The sequence below is a fragment of the Dermacentor silvarum genome, chromosome 2, assembly GCF_013339745.2.
Source record: "Dermacentor silvarum isolate Dsil-2018 chromosome 2, BIME_Dsil_1.4, whole genome shotgun sequence".
NCBI lineage: Eukaryota > Metazoa > Arthropoda > Arachnida > Ixodida > Ixodidae > Dermacentor > Dermacentor silvarum.
Genome location: NC_051155.1, coordinates 134698875 through 134713097, shown reverse-complemented (window position 1 = coordinate 134713097; position 14223 = coordinate 134698875). Strand labels below are relative to the sequence as shown.

Here is a 14223-nt window from a genome sequence, read left to right as displayed (position 1 = left end):
TTCACTGGGTCAGTGGCCAAGTATGATGTGAAAGAGGAGCAAGAAAGCTCACTCTTTCACATCCAGACTTGGCAATGGTCTCTATCAAAACAACCCTTTATGTTGTTAATGCTGAATTCGTTTTGGTTTTCTCAAATCTATATTTGGGCTACCGCATCAATAGGCCTCACTCTGTCCTTGGGGAAAACAAGACATCAGCAGTCCCATACAGTAAGCATGAGAAGCCAAGCACTGGAAAAAGAATAATGAAGACTAAGCAGACTCATCCGATCATTGTCATTACGTGCAAGAAGAAAATTTAACATAAGACTGCCTCCACAAGTGGGACGGTGACGTGCCACAACCTGAAGGCGTGAACGCCAGCTCTATATACAGTACACAAATACTGAACAGGTGTTAGCTAATCATGGCACCTGTTGGATCGCACTCTCCAGGATCATTATTGACCACGGCTGTAGCTTCAGCAGAGTGGCTTAGATGTAGAATTATGGACTGCCAATCTTTCGGTTGCAAGTTCGAATACTCACAGCACAATGAGAATCCTTTTATTTGCAATTTTCTTGCAGGAAATTTGGGAATTCCAGTGACACCACCAGTAGACATCAGAACAACCAAGGCTGTTACAGCCGCTATTACTGTAAAAAAGATGGCACAAGCCCAAGAATTGAGACAAGTACATTACATGCCTTTGTTCTTGTGCTAGTTCTCCATTACTTTTGTGCTGCAGTTAATGACCTTGAATGAGTTCAAGGTGCAAGATCTTAGCCAAGAAAAACATTAGGCTTAACAGCTGTATCTAGTAGTCTAATTTCACCTATGCAGCTTTATACAACCCTGTGCATACTTACCCAAAGCACACGAGTGGCATCCTGCAGACAAAAAAAGAAAATATTGAGCTTTTCTAATTGGTTTGGAGTAAATGCATTTGTTTCGGCCTAACTGGTATTGCATACTGCACGTACTTGCACTTGGTATATGTTATCAGCAACTGTTAAGTCACCTTCTTATCTCTGCAGCAAATCACTCCTGCAATCAAGTATGGCGGTCCAGGTTTACGTGCATTTCCGCCTGTGCAGTTGGTAAAAGTCCTTGGCTGTTTACTGCCACTTCATATTTGAAACGTCCGGTTGCATAAGAAGGCTTTGACAACACTGGCAACCCTAACAAGGGCAGGCTTCACTAAAAGCTACCAGTACCGCCTCGTTGCAGACTGTGTTGAACATCCATCTTGTCTACTGTGACTAGGATCCCAGGTACTTTTCTTCCGCAGCGGCTGGTACTGGTGGTGCTTTCAGGCAGAAAGAAGCTATAGTTGCATAAATCAAAGTTGGGGCAGAAACCAATCTGGCACAGGTGGAAACAGTCCTCTTTCTCAGATGGTAGTTCAGCCCCTCTCGCGAGGCACATTTGTTCAAGCAATTTGCAAGCTGTCGATGTGAATGAGATTGGTCGAAGGTTGGCTATAGTGTCTGGTTTCTTGCCTGATTTCGGTAATGGCATCACCATCGAGTGTTTCCACTACATGGGGAATTAACCAATATTCCAGATTTCATTGATTACAAGCTGTAGTGCTTGCTTTCTAATTTCAGGGAGGATTCCTCAACATCTGCCAAGTGACTCCATCTTTGCCAAGTGCGTTTTAAGTGTTGACATGCTCGAGAGCAGCAACAGGTTCTGCCATCGTAAAGAGGCTTTCAATTCCTTCCTTGGCAAGTGGTGATTAAAGTGCATATAAGTCTGGGGACGGTCGGTTGCTGCGAGGTGGTTGGGGAAAGCATCTGCTGCTTGTTCCTCAAATTCTTCAGATGTGCACTGTAGATTGAACGTCGTGTTTTAAATAGTATTAGAGTTTTTAGTTCATCCTGTTATAGTCGAGAATGTGTGTTACAGCTTACTGAGGGCTATGTGTGCAAATAACGTGCAGCGGTCCATCCACTGGTCTTAGGTGAGTTGCTTAGCACAACATCTCGCCTTCTCAGTCTTGTGTAGAATATTGATCAGGGCTTGTTGCTTGTGGCCACAATTTAAGTATGCAGTAAGCAGCTTGGCTTGCTCACCCCAAAGTTGCAGCAGGTGCTTGTTTGGGTTAGATATTACTCCAGTAAGCTCTGTTCGCATGTCGCTCCTTACATTGTTGCTAGCGATTCTTCAACGCCTTCACATTCTGCAGATTCAAGTGAGTCACGAAAATTCTCCCAGCCTGTAGCCATGATTTTGCAAATGTGGCACATTTTCACCTACACTTGAAGTGTTATCTAGATCAGATAACGGTCGCTGCGTCTTGGGTCACAATTGCACTGACACTCTGAACGAAGCCTGCAGTCGCCCAGGTTAGATCAGTGTACTGTCCTTGTGGTTTGAGTGGTGGGTGTGGCATTGGGATAGTTGCTGTCATTTGCTAACTTGAGGTCTGCAGTGTTCTTGAAGGTGGCATCCTCTTGGTCATGCGTCTTTGTATCCCCAATGTGAGTGATGTGCACTGAAGTAACCTCCACTGAGTATTCTGTGCTGGGGAAAGTGAATTTGCAGATGTCAAAGCCAAGTGAAGTCTCCTTGAGTGCAGCGGTTGCTTTTGGGACAGAGGTAGACCAATGTCAAAACGGCTTCTTTGCACTACCTTAGCCTGCAGCACACTGAAATTTTCTCATAAGAAGTGCAGTATAGAATAATGTTCAATTATATGTGCGGAGCGTCTACGCAAGGAAATGTGGCCGTTTGAGCCTGCTCTATTGATGCCTCTCCTCACTATGCCCGATGCTCTATAGTCGCTTGGAGTTAGCCTTTGTACCCTTGTATGTCTGGCGTTGTGCCTCTGTTTTCCTGGAGTAGCAGGACGACGGGTTGGCCCTCTTGCTAAACTAGCTGACCCAGCTATTTCAATGGGTTGCATTATTGGGTCGCATGCATTAGGTCGCACTAGCACTCCAGCAGCAGCTTCCGCCGTATAGTAGCGGCCGTCTGTAAGGTTTGAGGGAGGTTAGCAGTAGGGTATAGGTGTTGTGGATTTCGCAGTCTTTCAGAATCTCATGAAAAAATTGAGCAAAGATGACTCCGATTATTGAATGAGGATTTGGAGGAGTTTTCCATGCTAATCCATGCACACTGCCATCATCTGTTGTTGCTGCTGGCATTGTTACTGCTGCTGAATGTGAAGCTTTAGCTATTTTGCCTTGTTCTATGAGAACCTGTTCGAGCTTAGCAACCAGAAGTGACATGGCTTCTTCAATTGTCATTTTCTTGTGCACAGTTTATCTTGAGGGAGCACAGCCCTCATGGTACCTGTTGACTGGCGCAGCCTCTTCTGTTGCTGCTTCTTGCTGTGTTTCACTTTCTTTTTGCGCACCGAAGAAGCAGACTTGCAGGATGTGCACCTACTATGAGAATTTCTTGGCTCCAGCGTGGCTGACTGCAGGCGCTGCCTGCTTTCCCCACCTCCTCGGGCTTTCTTCTGCAGCTTGTGGTGCACTCCTTACCTGCTGCTCATTTTCAAGTGCAAGGAGGCGTGCAGAGAGCAGCTTGCTGCTTGTCTAGCTGTTCTGTTTGATGCAGTACGTCTACTAATGTCACTCTCAGTTTGAAATATTCCATAATCGTTTCAGTGCGATGTCTCAACGTACTGCGGTGGCCAAGTTTCCATTTTGATTATTCAGACACTGCTTGTGTATAGGTCTTGTATAGCAGCTTGTTCTGTCTGTATTGTGCAGCATGTTCACTTGATTCTCGTCTGGTGTATTCGCATTCATGGGAGCTGGAGGACGACTGTGCAGTAATCGGCTACGCGGCCACTGCTCTGTGTGCTTCTTCAGTTCTTTTTGAAACAAGCTTTTTGGGGCATTTGGGCAAGGCGCCCATCTTCGCTGTAAACGTACAATGAGGAGCCGTGATGAGGCAGTCTTCAGGTTCGTGTGTGCCCCACTTTATGCAAACAGGTGGACGCATGCATGTCTTGTTTGTAACCAGTCCCGTGGCATCTAAAGCATGCCAACATTCTGGGTACGTACAGTGACGCAGGCGTCAGCCAGCTGCAGTACTTCACAATACGATGACGCCTAGGCGTCGGTAAAGTGAGCAGCGTCATTTGGCTTTCACCCACTAGTAATGCTGCTGGTATCGTGGCTCCTTCCGAGTCCAATGCTTCTTTTATTGATTCAGCTGTTTCTACTTGCATATTACGAACTGCACCTCGAGACATGCCTTTGCTGGGCTGCTGGTAGGCACTGACTTCAAGAGAATCATACAAATCAAATACAATCAAAGTAATGCGAGTTAGCGGATGCAAATAGTGTGTTGCCAGTTGTAAGTGGTTATGGAAAGTTTTGAAAGTTTCAGTAGGTCACGTTGGCCTGCGTGAGCTGTGATCATCTTGTGGAGGCTGTCAGAAAATACGTTTGACATGGCTTGCCTAGCTCTGGCCAGTATAGAGAGCCCATATTCTTCTAGCCCTTGACGTTCTTGCAGGCGTGGTGTTCACCTATATGCCTTTGTATAATGAAGTTGGGTTACATGCAGATCAGCTGGCTTGAATGCCACGCAGAACAATGTTGTCTTCACGCTCGGGAGGATCATTTGCACGTCTGTTTTTTGCTTTAGCGGAGACATTTTGCCCCTCTTGCGCCAGAGGGCATTTCCTTGACTTCATGGTGCTAGCTGAAGTCTAATTGATAGGCAAAATTCATGCAATATTCCATGCCCAGATCACACACAAGCCATAATTTTCCACTCAGTTCTAGGCGTCGTCACACAGATGGAGCACCTAGCTCCATCTTGTACTTGAACCATAACTATGAAGGAAAGCCATGCCCCATGCTTGCAATAACTAGAACCAGTGCAACATCAGCAACAGGTGCATGCGCGGCCAACTTTGGGACACTTGAGGATTACCTGATTACAAAATAAACACATTTGAATAACTGAACAATGGTAGGTTGCTGCTTCACAACGAACAGAATAATTTTGTATTGTGGCAGGGGTACCTTTTCGTAAAATTACTTTGCTGTAGACAGTAGAGTAAGGGCACCTAACAAACATGTACGTACATGCCAGCAAACCGGAATGAAGGCTGTTTCACATGGTGCGATTTTGCACTGCGATTTTCGCAGGTGCGAAATTCGCAACGGCCATTTCACATGGTGCGATGTCAACAATGCGATTATGCGACGCCCAGAGTTGCTTGCTGCCAGATTTTGTCGCACACGCCGCATAAATTCGTTTAATGTAATGAAAAAGACGTGCGCGTTATAATATAATTGACCTCTCTTTATTAGGACCAAATAATACGTGCGTTTTGTAATTTAAAAACGCTTCAAAGTTTACTTTGTTTTGGAGTGCGCAACCGCGGTTTGTGAAGTTCAATACGAGGAGAAATGGCGGACGTAAACAGCTGTTCGCAGGTGGTCGTTCAGCGTTGTGTGCTGTCTCGTGTGTGTTTTATGCCTGTGTCGTTCTACCTGCGGTTAAACAAATTACAAGAGGACCTATCAACAAGCCCCTATAGCTGTTGTCATCGAATATGCAGTATTCGGAATTCGGCTGCAGCGGAGTCGTCATGTCAACGCAGAGACCCTCGCGCTACCCGTGATTAACGTCAGCTTCTGAAAAACGGATGTGTGTGTATTGCTCGTGATTGCGCATTAGCGGTTCCTGCTCCTAGCAATATTCTTGTATAAGCAAGACTTTAAGACGATTGTATAAGCAAAACTTTATGCCTCCCTGAATTGCCTGCATTAACCCAATGCTGAAAACAGGGGAAGCTGATTCCCTTTCTTGCTGCTGAAAAGCTGCTAGAATCTCAATAACAGACCACTTATGTTCTGAGAGAAAGTGAGGGGCACTGACAATATCTCTAATCTTTTGTATGAGCCTTCACCTTGAACGAAAATGGAATAAAAATATTTACCTTTGCAAGCCTCAGAATCCAAACATTCTCAAAATTTTGAGGAGCCACATTAAATTTTTGAGATACAGACAATAAAAAGTGTGCCTAAGTATAAGTGCACACTGAACACACTTGAGTGGTTGAGTGGCCAGCTGCGAATGCAAAAGCATCCATAGCTGCTACCTCGAGGTAACTGCTAGGTTGCACGTGTGTTTCTCCTATAGCCCATGTACCTGGCAAGGGGAATGGTTATACGTAGTCCTGTGCTTTTTCTTTTTTTTCAATAGGTGGTGGCTAGCTGATTCCATTTGTTTATGTATTTATCATTTGTGTCCATCTTATGCGCATGTGTTTGTGTCATGTTGTGATTGTTATACGTGCAGTGATGCAAGCATATTTTTTTAATATATTGCACTACAGTCATTTATTAAATTTTGTGTTGAAATGTACAAAATGTGGCCACCCAGTAATGACTAGGACAGCCAGCAGGATTGGCAAAAAATATGATGCAGATCCAATGCACTTGCTTGAATCGACATGAGGCGAAGCTTTCACGTAACGGTCAGTTGAACTCTAGAAAACTAACTGCAGTGTTTACAGTTGTCCTTATTTCACCCGATGTAACACGTACTCATAGACAATGTTTGCTTATTTACCGCACAGGTCACATAATGTAATGTATACATAGCACGGTGAACTCACTCAAACGTCGGCTCACTAAGACTTCGAACTAACCGTCAGTCTGAGTTCGTTTGAGCCTGACTGAGTAGAATTTTGGTGAATACGAGTAAGAGCAAGCTCAGTTGAGTAAACTTTTAGTGAATATTGTCATGTGGTAGTCAGGGAAAGCTGATCCAAGTATAATTTTAGTGAATATGAGTCAAAGCAAGCTCGGCAAGCTATAGATTTTTGGTGAATATGACTCAGTGCAAGCTCACCTGAGTAGAATTTTGATGAATATAAGTCGTAGCAAGCTTGGCTAAGTAGATATTTGGTGAATATGACTCGGTGCAAGCTTGCCTGAGTAGAATCTTTGTGAATATTAGTCAGATCAAGCTTGGCCAAATACAATTTTGGTGAATATGAGTCAGAGCAATCTCGGATAAGTAGAATTTTACCAATTTACAAATTGTAGCCGTGGAGTTGGCAAGGCGGATCCACTTAGAATTAATTCGCAGGATGACACCAGTTTCGAGATATTAATTCCCGAACTTTGCGGAGAAATGTATTGGCGTTCCAGTTAATTTTGTGCTTCAATGCAAAAAGCAACGTTTTCTTAAGAACTTAACTGGAACGCCAATGCATTTCTCCGCAAAGTTGGGGAATTAATATCTCGAAACTGGTGCCATCGCGAGAATTCGTTCCAAGTGGATCCGCCTTGCGAACTCCACGGCTACAATTTGTAAATTGCAATATGGGCCATCAGGTAATTAGTTAAAAACCTAATTAGTGAATTTCTGTTAATTATTCGATTATACATTTCAATTTCGTGTGCAAGTAATGTCCGCCTCTTCGAGTAGACCAGCTCACGAACTAGAATTGTGCTATCTGCCACAGGCAACCTTTAGGAATTTTTGAAAGTGTTCGCTGAAACACCCTGTATATTCACACCTTGTTTGAATTTTTTTAGTAGTCAGCCTCGTCCATCCTCACCCTCTGCCTGCCAAATCAGTTCGCTGTGGATTACCAACATGCCAATGCTTTAGTTAGTGTCATATTTAGGGCTTAACTATCGTGCTAGAAAAGAGGTCACTGCAGTGTTCTCATTAACTGAGGTTTGATATCCATTCCAAAAGGTTAGCCAACTGTGAAGTGGCAACTTCTAAGAGAATTTGGCATTCCACTTGTACGCTTGCAAGCATAAAGATGGGCATGTGAAAGCTAACCTCAAAAAGCCCAACATTTTGATGCCCTTTAGCAATGTAATCAAAGCCAGTATTGCAACACCATATTCCAAACATTAAGTAATAATTGTTTGTTCTCTCCACCACACCAACAGCATTTCAATTAATCCCGGCCACGGCGCCCACACTTCGATGAAGGTGAAATGCAGATACGCTCGTGTACCATGCGTTGGGCGCACGGTAAAGAACCCGAGACATTCCAAATTATTCGGAGTCCCTTACTATAGTGTGGCTCATAATCAAATCATGGTTTTGGCACCTAAAACCCCAGGAGGAGGAGGAATAAACTTTATTTGTGTAGCAGATTTGTGAGACCTAGGCGTCTCTACCTAGATGACGGCCTCGAGCCCTTGGGCTCTGGCGGCATCTTCGGCCTGCTGGATTGCCTTAAGTTGGTCTTCCGGTGCAGAGCTGAGCAGCGCGGTCTCCCACTGCTCTCTGGTCTTGTGTGTTTTATTCTGTATGGGTGTCCCAGGACAAGCCCAAACCATATGTTGCAAGTCCGCCCTTTCTTGACAGAATCTGCATCTGTCGGTGTAAAGTTCTGGATAGTAGCGGTGGTAGGCCACCGGGTTCGGATATGTTTCTGTTTGCAACAAGCGCCATGCTGTCGCTTGCCGTCTACTTAGCGAGGAGTGTGCCGGGGGGAAACGGGCCCTGCCCAATTTATAGTGTTTGGTTATCTCTGTAAAGCTGGTCATCCGGTCTCTCTCCGTTCCCAGTATTTGCGTGTTACCTGCTCGGTCCGTCAGTTCTCGAGCCAGGTTGTGTGCAATTTCGTTCCCGGGAAGGGAGGAGTGTGCGGGTGCCCATATAATGTAAACTTTCCGATCTTCACGATAATTAGCTAAAATTCGTAGCGCTTCCGGCGAGATTCTTCCTTTGGCATAGTTTTTGACGGCGGTCTTGGAGTCGCTGACTTTGATGTTGGCCTCCGTGGAGGCTATTGCCAGTGCTAAGGCAGCCTCCTCCGCCACCTCAGCCTTTCCTGTTTTTACACTGCCACTAACTCTGGAGTCACCCTCTAGACTGGTAGCAACTATCGACATACTCTATTTGTGTATTCCGCCGCGTCCACATAGACCACGTCCCTAGCACTACTGACCACAGAATGAAAATTTTCAGACAAGTGGTTGAAATTAACCAGATTCTCTCCACCGCATGTGTTTCCATGTAAAATTCTTGACTGCTCTTGGAAAGGATTGCATACAAGGTAGGTTAATGGCAAACTTCATAAAGGGACAGTAAAAAGAACTATGCAATAAAAGAGACAAACTTTGAGTAAAAAATTATCACCACTGTCTAGAATAATCTATGCAGCTAAGATGTAAACTCTATTAAAACAGTCCTGTTAGCTAGACTTGGGTCAGTTGGCCACTCAAGTGTGTGGAATCTTGTAGGTAGTCCATACTTTTAGGAGTCGCACAAACCTTAAGGGACGACTTGAAAGTCTCACCTGCACCCTGTCCACTCTTTCTCCTGTTGCTTTTTACCAGCATACAACAGGAAACGAGGGGGCTGCTGATGTATTTTTCTCTCGGAATTCTATTTTAACTTGCAAGACGGTCTTTACTTGAGTGCATTTCAAAAGCTTAAACTTCCCTGTGTAGTTTCCTGGCCAGACAAAAAGCAATGCAATATTTAACAGTATGCTGGAAATAAGTGAAATATTACCGAGATGGGGAGTACTGAGAGCATCACTTAGCACAGCACTATGCAAGCTTTTTATTATTTAAGTGTAGAATAGAATTAGGCTTGGCAGGAAAGACTGATTGCTGTGGTAACAGAAATTTCTGTGATTCTTTGTTTTCAGGGGCTTTTTCGCTGGTACTTCATCTTACCAGTTGTACTTGTGAGGAATTTGTCAGCAGTACAAACGTTTCTTGAGGCGTCACTTGTATGTTAGAGTCGGGAGATCCTCTAAAAACAAATGCTGAAGCGTAAGTTTGGTGTTGAAATGTTACCCGTGGCAAGGATGATATGCAGGGTGTCCCAGCTATCATGCAGCACGATTTAAAAAAAGATGAACGGCGTTACGCGAAGCAAACCTAGTGCGTAATGTTTCCAGTGCAGTGGAGTAGCCAGCAGTAATTTTTTCGTTACTGACATTTCATTAGTTAATTGTAATTAATTATCTAACTCGAGAAGTAATGTCCTAATTATCAAAGTGTCAATGAGAACAATGTAGAGCATGAAAAACTCCCGATACAGCTTTCTGTTGCTCAATACGTGCTACACCAATGTGTTTTTCCGAGCGCGAAAGATACCTGCGAATACACGCAAAGCGCCTCGAGCGGCCAGTCGTGCGGCAATTCTGCGTGTGTTCGCGGGCTCCTTTCACACTCGGAAAAAAAAAACATTTATGTAGCACGTATTGAGCAACAGAAAGCTGTATCAGGAGTTTTTCATGTTGCTCTACAATTTTCTCATTGACACTTTGATGATTAGGACATTACTTCTCGAGTTAGATAATTACAATTAACTAATTAAATCTCAGTAACAAAAAAAATTACTGGCAGCTACTCCACTGCACTGGAAACAATACGCACTAGGTTTGCTTCACGCAATGCCATTCCGCTTTTTTTAATCGTGCTGCGTGGTATACCGCTGGGACACCCTCTATAGCATGCTTTAAAAAGTTATTTTCAGAACTCCATCAGCATATAAGCCAAACTTCATTACTTTGAACTTTGTATTTAACCTGAAACAAATTTCATTTGGATTTGTGTGGCATTCTACATTTCTACAGTTGTCATTATGTAGCAAGCTTTTCACTTTGATTTTTTGATGCTACATACACCTGCTTTAAACTGTTTCATGCTATGAAAGGTGCACATAGGCTCAATTTTCAGTATTTCCTGTAATTGCATGGTTCTTCTGGGTAATAGAGGTCCTACTCGAGAACTGTATTTTTCAAATCCTTTATTACAGTTATTGTATTGAGTGTGTGTGTAACACAAAAATGAAAGTTTGCACCAAGTGGTCGTACAGACAGACTGGCTGCATTAAAATTGCTGGCTTTACGCCAACCTTCTGAAGAAGACCTCTTCTGAACCTTCTGAAGAAGTCGATGTGCATTCTTGAGCAGCATCTGCAAGAAGTGCAAAATTAATGCAGCTCAAACAAGGCCTCTCGTATAATGGAACATTTCTCAAAATCGGCAAATAACTTTCACCATAGATTAGTCAATTCTAATCAAAACGGAATGGGCATGTAAACAGCATATATTGTCCTGGGACCTGAAGACAGCGCAGGGCCTTCAAGTTAGTTATACTATTACAGCCTGATAGGCCTTGCATATCGGCCAACTGTTATGATTTTATCGTATTTCGAGACCTTGTTTGCGAATGGTCGTATTGACACCAATCATTTCATTTTGTTCCTATTTAAGGTTGAACTGACTTCAGCAGAATGCAAACATACAGCTGTGAAGGTATTTTTTCAGAGCCTTACTTTTTGTACCCGTTAGATTATTTTGACCTATCCGTAGCAGCACCACCGCAAATGGCAGGTGAAATTTTGGCTGTCATTATATGGATATTTCACGAATAAGCATCATGAACATTCCCGTTTTTCTGGGATGAAAATATTGTTTTGATGCGAGTTTCCTATGCAAATTTCTGAAGCGTATCTACAGGTAATTTTCTTTAACAAACTGTGCGTCTTCACTAATGAAGAACATTTAGTATTTTTCAGCAAATTTTGGTGTTATTGCGGTAGTATTTTTTATATCTTAAGGTTGGCAGGTCTGGCTTCTCATTGGAGACTCAAGATAACGAACCCACTTGCACTGAGTGAAGCTCCATTGTGCTAGGGCACTCCATTTTCTTCTATGTTAGTAAATAATGCGGTCGGGCATGGTCAGTCTTCCCGGCCTTCGAATTATTCACTCATTCAGCCTCAAGCAGCAGAAAAATGCTACCAAATTGGAGAAATTGTCAGTTATGCAGGTTCATTATACAGGACTGACCAACACCTTTTGCATAATGCTATAGCAAGTAGACAATTTTTTCTGTGATATTGCTGGAACTTGCAAATAGTGCATATTGTCAAACAGTTATACGAATGCGAATATTTGACACAATGTTGGGCCTTTTTAAAGATGATGGGGCAACTGAAGTTTGAAAGACATTTGCTGGTGGTACGTATGCACTGTGTTTCCCAGACAATTTCGTTACTATGTTTGAACATCTCGCACATCCAAATGATATCACAAGTTTCATTCTAAATGTCTGTAAGGAAGAAATATATATAATCCTTGCGGCCGATCAGAGAAACTATTACCTGAATGAATAAACTTTTCCTTATGCCAGCTTTGAAAGCAAAACGTGTACAGCAACGCCGCAGCTCGCGCGGTCATGAATATAGCGAAAGACAATTATTTCTGGCGCTAGTACAAGGGCAAGTCGAATGTAAAAGATACGCTGTATTGGTGCCCCTTTGTGCCATAGATGTAGCCAGCGAATATTATGTTACTCAGTTGATCACCACAAGCCCCTCTGCACCAGCATGCACCAGACGGGTGGTGGTGGTGAATTCTTTATTTCGCTCAAAAAGAGGGGACCAGTCCAAGGACTGGTTGCGCTGGCTTAAAGGAGGTCGGCGGGGATCCCTTGGAATTCCGTGGCCTCTACCGCACGCTGGATGAGCCGGCGTTGGTCTGCTGCACCAGACGGGCTGCGCTGTACAATATCAGGCGCACGCCGAAGTGTCAAACTTCGCGGAAATCGCGTAGTTATTTCAGGTGCGAGGAGCCCCGCGCTCAGAAGGAGTTGGGTGTTGGATAGACTATAGTTAGAGCTCCGTTAGGTTCACTGCACTACGCGATAATTGTAGTAAAGCCAGCGATAAAAGTAAATCGTGTGAAGTCGCGGGCAAGTACTGAACGCGATTGAAAACATGCGCTGCCTCATTTTAACGACGCGTAAACGGGTGAACGAAAACACCACCTTAAGCATTATATTACTTACGTGACATAAGTCGTGGCCTCCAGGAACACGTACAATACCTCCACCTTCGACGTCCATGTGCATGTGCGATGTGATGACGCTGGCGAAAAGGGCGGACACGGCGACGTTGCTACACAGCGCCGGCTCGCAAACTGCGTTGCCGAGGCGCTAAGCCACGTGAATATTGCGAACGTCAGCACCACCGAATTGTTCAGAAATACGGGTCTTACACCACCAGATTAGAATAAACACTAGAATAAAGCGCGGTCGGCGTGGCCCAGACACCGTCAGACATTCAACGCGCCCTAAACGATTCGCTCCCTACGCACGTGGGATGCAAGGTCGCTGCGCCCGGTCCTGGCGATAAGCGAGCCGCGCTCAGTGGAGACCAGTGCCTCAAAAGTCCCTAAGCGATTACGTCCCTAGGCACCTAGGAGCTTCACGATTGCCATGACAACCCGTGTTAAGCGGAAGTCACATGACCCGCAGTGCCACGCCCCTGCTGTGCCTACTAGCATTTGTAAATACGCTGCCCGGAGCGCAGCGAGCTCTTGTTTGAGCACGATGAATTCGGGGGAGGAGGTGGGGGAGGAAGAGCGAGAGAAGGAGACGGCCCCCGCCCAGCTGCCTACCTGAGAGGATGTCTTTGCTGGCTGCCTGGGGGCACCGCCAGAGGTCAGGGGTGGAAATTCCCCGGCTTGGAACACGGGGGCGCCCTGGTCGGTGGTCTTGGATGACGTCTTCTGTGACGCCTGTGATGTCTTGGGTGGATGTGGCACTTGCTGATTGGTCTTGGGGGTTTGGTTGGTTGCTCCCGGCTGACGGCCTTCCGGCGTGACGTCAGATGTTTTGGGCTTTGGCCGCTGCTGCGGGGAGCCGCGGCCTCCATGTTGGCCGCCCGTCTGCTGCAGGCGGCGAAATTTTGCCTTGCAGGCCGGGGATCCGGTGAGGTGTTCCTGGCCGCACACCAGGCACGATGGCTTGCATTCATGTGGGGTCATCCCCTCCTCAGAGGCACCCACAACTTGACCACAATGGCCGCAGCGTTGATCGTTGGGGTGGGGGCACAGCTCCGGGCGGTGGACCACCGTCCCGCAGCAGTAGCAGGCTGGTATGGTGCACCTGTATTCGCGTACCGGGGTCACGACACTGTTGTAGTGCACGAACCGTGGCACGTGGTTGCCTTCGAAAGTGAGGAGGGCCACGGAAGTTTTGCCCAGCTTCCTGATGAAAGCGATGTTTCCACCCCGCCAGTAGATCTTGGCTTTCAGGGAGGCGGAGGTCTCCTGTTCGTGCACCGTAATGACGCCACGGCACACTTCCCCGCTGATCTTGGAGTGGCCGATCATCGGCAGGTGACCCTGGGATGTCTTGAGCGAGAATTCTCGCGAGAGAAGGTTGGCAGTGCTGATGTCGTTGGTTGAGACAACGATGATATTTCGCGCCCAAATGGGCCACACACTGATACAATCACTGTTGGTAGCGTTCGCATATG

The 14223-nt window shown here is 45.3% G+C and overlaps 1 protein-coding gene and 2 long non-coding RNA genes across 3 annotated transcripts in view; 1 reads left to right on the top strand and 2 right to left on the bottom strand.

Annotated features, from left to right (window-relative positions):
• The window catches only part of LOC119441792 (uncharacterized), a 45039-nt gene that overhangs the window by 16501 nt on the left and 14315 nt on the right, over window positions 1-14223 (top strand). The gene's annotated exons all lie outside the window — the stretch shown is intronic.
• LOC119441793 (uncharacterized) lies at window positions 528-7584 on the bottom strand. The gene is made up of 3 exons (XR_005190005.2): window positions 5037-7584; window positions 849-869; window positions 528-635 (listed from the first exon to the last, which is right to left on the bottom strand). It is a non-coding gene; the product is annotated as an uncharacterized LOC119441793 (long non-coding RNA).
• On the bottom strand, window positions 10685-13259 carry LOC125943159 (uncharacterized). Its single transcript, XR_007465601.1, has 2 exons — window positions 12750-13259; window positions 10685-10870 (listed from the first exon to the last, which is right to left on the bottom strand). It is a non-coding gene; the product is annotated as an uncharacterized LOC125943159 (long non-coding RNA).